Source organism: Protomyctophum parallelum (genome assembly GCF_964188405.1).
Source record: "Protomyctophum parallelum genome assembly, chromosome: 16".
NCBI lineage: Eukaryota > Metazoa > Chordata > Actinopteri > Myctophiformes > Myctophidae > Protomyctophum > Protomyctophum parallelum.
This window is the reverse complement of record NC_139711.1, coordinates 18,329,758-18,335,828: the sequence shown is the minus strand read 5'-3', so window position 1 is coordinate 18,335,828 and position 6,071 is coordinate 18,329,758.

Genomic DNA, 6,071 nt, shown 5'->3' with positions numbered 1-6,071 from the left:
TTGTTTGTGTTTTATTTATTTGTTTTTTTCTTGCACCATTTGGATGTGTAGTTTCAGTCCAGTGAAAGTGGAGTGTACATCCATGGGTGCAGCATACACCCATATCTTCAGTAACCCCACCAATTTTACTTTTATTTAACCAGTAAAACACATTGAGACTGAGTCTCAATCTATAATTGCATAAATAGTATACACTACTGAGACCTAGTATGGCGACTAAAACCACATACGTCACATACGAAACACGGCACAGCAAACGGGGACGGAGTGGCATTGGGGTTAGGTTTTAGCCATTCTGACTACGTGGCTTAATTCTGCGTACAGTTTGGGACAGGGTTAGTAATGCGTTGCGTCGGGATGGCAGGCTTTGGAACGCCAGGGTGTAACCAGCAAACGGTTAATTGTTCCATCACAATCCCAGGTCCATTGGGCCTCATGCGCCAACCGTTCTTAGACCCACTTTGTATGCCGACCAGTGCTGTGGAAACCTGCGTTTGCTCTCCCCCTGACACTACAGGGACAGCCCTGGGAAAAAGGGGTCAGTGGCTCCATGCGCCAGTCTTAGGCCACCTTTCCTTGCAGCCCTTGACACTATCCCGACACCAACACCAGCTGTCCAACCTCAACCACGTGTGCAGCGACCTCTCTTGCCAGCTCAACCTCTCCTCTATCCCACCCAGTTTCTTGTTCCCAGTTTTCTTGAGCTGCAGCTTCCACAACATATGTGCCTCATACAATCTTAGTTGCTCCACAACCTCTACTCTCTGCCTCCCAACCTCCCGTTCCTGTGGCTATCTCCCAACCTCTCCTTCCGGTGGCTACCTCACAACGTACGCTGGCTCCTGCACCTACCTCCCAACCTGCCGTTCCTGTAACTTCCACAAAAAAATTGCATTACAGCACCCTGCTCTACTGTAAGAGGAAGTTAGAGGAAGAAGCAAGTGGCAAAAAGAGGAGACGGTACACCAAGAGGACTAACATCATCACATGCAAGCAGTGTCAGATGGAGCGGGACCCTAGCCTGGGTACCCAGGCTAGCAGGACCCTGCAACCCACAATAACTATTATGGCAATTGGTAGGCCTACTGCCAGGCCACAGCCACCACAACTCTGGCTGAATGGAAGGCTGAACTTCAAGCTGCAAAAAAGGACAATGATGTGATGACATCGGCCACAGCGCCCAAATACAGGGTTACTTTCAGCACAACCTCTCTTCTCAGGACATGTTGATTAATCAATTCCACAGACAAAGTTCATGAATCAATTCTACAATACCAATAGTATTTGAATTGATTAAAATTATAACAGTGTTGGCATCATAATAATATACTTAGAGTAGGCTGAGTAGTACTCAACTTGTTTACTAGCTTTAAAAAAAAAAGCACAATAATGATGTTTACAAGCTATGATTTACATGCTACAAGTAATTTAAAAAAATACTACCTAAAAAAAAGAAGTAAAAACTACCTCAAAAGTTGTATTTTATATTATGTTTACAAGCTAAAAAGCACTATTTCTAACTATTTTAAGTAAACCTACCTGGTTTAAAAATGTAAGTAATACAGTTGCATTTTATATTATGTTAAATGTTATAGGCATGTTATATCATTGCTGTCAGGCAGAAATATCTCCTTTTTCATATCAAGGCCCACTGTTCAATTGACATTATGAGCCATGGACCACCATTCAATTAGATCTAGCCTCTCAGACGCCAAACTAAAGAATATTTTGTTGCCGTTGGATAACATTTCGTCCACAATTCCATGCTGAGAAGTACGTTTTGGACATATGGTTTATTTCTGCCTGACATTTTGCATTTATAATAAAATATCACTGATATCACATGGTGTTCTTTTATGGTATGCAGCATCACACGTACTTGTATTCAATATGTTATTCATTCAAGTCAAGCATCGTGTGTAAGTAATGTTTGTATCATCTCTTACTTACGCCTATCGCCCAACCTTGGGCATAGGCCACGAACAAGAGCTCTCCAGGCATCCCTGTCCTGGGCCATTTTCTCCAGCTGTCCCCATGTATGGCCAGATCTCTTCACATCTGCATCTAGGTCACGCCGCCAGGTGTCTCACTCACATCAATGTTGTCTTATCTGACATGCAATGAAAAACAAGTAAGCTATGTTATGTTACGCACCTCTTTCCATGTGGCATATATACTGCATGGGTAATTTGCATACGATGGTCCAAATTTAAATATATGTTAATTAGCCATGTGCTATCGTGGATCCACTGCCACTGGCTGGCACTGCAGGCTACAAGTCAAGCATCGTTGCTTTGATTATAGCCGTGCTGCTTATTGTTCACATTCTAATAAGGGCACATATTACGAAGGAGAGAGAGCTATATGTAACCCAGCCAATACATATTTGAGACTGGACCAGGGCATATAGGGTACAAAATAGCAAATAGTTTATTTAGTACAAAAAGATTAACAGATTTTTGCATATAAAATGTTTAAAAGTGTTAAGAGGTTTAACTAGAAATGGGGAGAATGGTTACCAAACAAAAATACAAATCATAGCAAATCAAATAACGAAGGGAAAGGAACAGCGGTCCGTATGGGTGCCGCTTATTCCTCAATCATGGATCAACAAAAACAAAGCACACTGTTCAACTATGCAATCAAAACAAAGCACAAGGAATAATAAAAATATTACATCATACTTTCTATAAGATGTCACAGGCAATAACTAAATATGAATCAATGATTGCTTTACCAGATAACTCTCAATGGCTACACACAGGCAGTCTCCTCAATGGCTACATTGACACAGCTACACAGGCAGAATAGGCCCCAGTCTCCAACTGTAGCTGTGGTAACAACGACATCATAGGTTACAATGTTAGACAATACACTTGCAGGGCAAATACAACAGAATATATCAACCCATTTTTGTTCAGCTTTGCACACATATCGTATAATACTCACATTGATCCATTTTACATGCCTACACATTACTGGGGAGGCCACTCGCCAAACAATTCAGGACCGGTAAACATCCACATAACAGCACCAAAAGTGCCACTGCAGTCCTGACAATATAAAAACATAATCATTGTAGACCATACAAGATAGCAGTAAAAGCAAAGATGCAATACATCCAGCAAACAGGCTTACCACTTGGCACTCAACATCCCCCTCTCAACAACCTGCTACCAGCCATGTTGTGAGGCCCCAGAGATTTCAGACCTGTTACCTGCCTGTTCAGAAAGGCTTTAAATACTCTGGTCACTTATTATGTCATTTTACCTCTGCCTCCCTCTAGGGGCTACATTCTACCCCCTCCAAAATTGAATCGTCGCCCCAACGATTCACTACAAAAATGAAAAAAACTAAAAACATGACCAGAACAGTTAACCACTAACAGTTAACCACTTCTACAGGACCCTCCCATTGTCATGCTCTTACTCTGCAAGTGGTGCCACCCATGGTTCCACTGACCAGGGTGGATGATCAGGATTCGAGGGCCTTCTGCTTTGAATCCTAGGTCATCAAGGACCCCTTTCTCCTTCTGGTAGATCTGGTGCTGCTTCTCCAAGTGCCCCGAGTTTTCTTCAGCAGAAATGAGATGGCATCGTCTGTCTTGCTGTCCTGATCTTGTTGTAGAGCTTTCTGGAGTTTCTCCACCTGGACTTATAGCTCTGACACCCGCTGTTGGTCTTGTCCCCACCTCAGCTTGTCATTGGTCGCCTGCAGTGCCTCTCTCTCCAACATCCAGTGTTCTTTCTCTTCAACTAAAATGTGGTGCTGGTCATGAAGGTTCTTATACTTCAACTGCCACTTTTCAGATTTCCTGGCCTCTGCAGCATACTTGGTCGTGCACCCGTCTCTTGCAGACATCCAGCTGGTTATGCACAGTGTTTACCTTGCCAAGCTCCTCCTCCATCTCATCCATACACTGCCTATCCACACTTTTCCTGGGCTGTGTGTGCTCCAGTTCCTGTCGATTTGATCCAATGAAAGCCAATGAAACTGGTCAGATGACCAATGATATCCAATGAAATCAACAGGAACTGGAGCACACACAGCCCAGGAAAAGTGTGGATAGACAGTGCTGCGCTCCTCAAGGAGGTGCACCTGCTGGCGTATCTCTCCCAGGTCATCCGGCTTCTGGTTCTAAGTCTTCCCCAGTCGGCTCACCCAGTCTGCTGAGCGCCTGGGGATGTCCATCTCCACTTGGGGGGGTCTGGGCCATGCGGATGGGATTCTTTTTGCGGTGGCTAAGCTTCGATACCCCACTCTCCAGAAGGCATCCTCTTATCCGTTGCTCACGTCCGTTTTTCTCCAATGCATGTGCTGCTATCTGCAAGGACGGCTTCTCTGCCTGGGTCAGACACAACTGGTGCTTATAATCTTCATCGTTGATGTCACACAGATAAGCTATATGTCCTGACTGGTTACACTGAAAACTAAAAGGATGGTCCTCTGAACAGTACAGAAATTACTGAATTCAAAATGAATATTAACATCCTAATACTCTCCAATCTTTAGATAGGTAGGGGGGTGAAATTCTGACAGGCAGTGATCTGCGGTCAGTCAAAAAACATGTGTTTTAAATACACTTGTGCTTTCTAGGGTATGATTTGGGGCCCAAATTTCGTGTCAGATCCTGTTTCTAGTTGAGACATGACCTTTGACACGATCTAAAGGTCTCAATAAGAGCCTTTCTCGGCCCCACCCCTCTCCAATTGAGGGGGGGGGGGGGGGTTTGACATATGCCCTCACTGGGCTGCGTTCACACATTCAAGACACCTGTCTTGTGTCTGTCTTCTGTCTTTGTTTAATGGCCACTCCAATGCATTTCCAATGGTAGGCCATATGGGCTACCATTAGGCTTCAAGTGACAAAGCACTTCGGCAATGGCATATATGGCGGTATAAGTGAAGATGTTTGAGGTGTTTGTGGTCCACTTTAAGTCCTCTCAAATGTGCACCCCGAGGTACTTGAAGCAAAATAGCACAAACTCACATAACCACAACACATCTACATTTCCACTTGCTCACACTTACATCACTGTTCATAAGTGTTTTATTTGTATAATTAGCCTGCAGTGTGAGTACAATGAAGTACACTTGAAGCAGAACCCACTGTCACGCACTCACACACACACACACACACACACACACACACACACACACACACATCAAAGCCTTGTGGCTTTGTGGTTAATAGCAACAACATAAGTGCTGTAGGCTATTTGTTTATTCGTCATGCATTGTGTTTTTGGAACGGAACAGTTCGTAGTACGCTGAACCATAGAAGAGAAATTCTAGGAAATTAGTAACAGAGTTGTGTAAAACATTCATTCGTGGTGGAAGAAGTACTCAGATTATTATTTATGTATTCTATATCCTATACTTAACCCATTTAGATGAAACATATTTCTTGCTTTTAAACGTTGCTTCCTTCTTTCTGCACCACCGCATCTCCACTCCTGCCTCTCCACTCTCTGTGTTCTAAAATAGATCAATAAGACCTCTTATCATCCTCACAAGTGCCCTATTGATATGCAAGACCTGTGCGGTGGAAAGGAGGGGATGTCACGATCATGACATAGGCCTACTTGACACTTGTGTAAAAGTGCAAATGTATTGCAAAGAAATTACCGTACAAAAGGAAACGTTGAAGTGAGTTTATAGTTTATACATAATTAATGAAAAGTACTGCAAAATGGAAATAGCCTACTCAAGTAAAGTAAAAGAGCTATTTTCTAAATGTTTGCCTTGATCTTAGGTCATGTTTGATCATTCGGCCAATTTTTGACCATTTCTTTAAGTAGGGCCTATAGTTTGTTAGTTACCTTTGACACAGTAGCCTAATGGTTTTTTGTCTTTAAAAAAAAAAGTTATTGGAAGTTAAAAGACCTGAATTGTCATTTTTAGAAATGTGCAGATACCCTGTATACACTACTGTATGTTGGTTTGTTTACTGTTGAGAGAGAAAACTATGTTCCACATTAAGCGAATCATCTGGGGACCTCCCCAAAATCACTTTGAGAACCAGTGACTATGTTTTCTGGCAAAATTAACATTGCATTAAGACATGCAGGC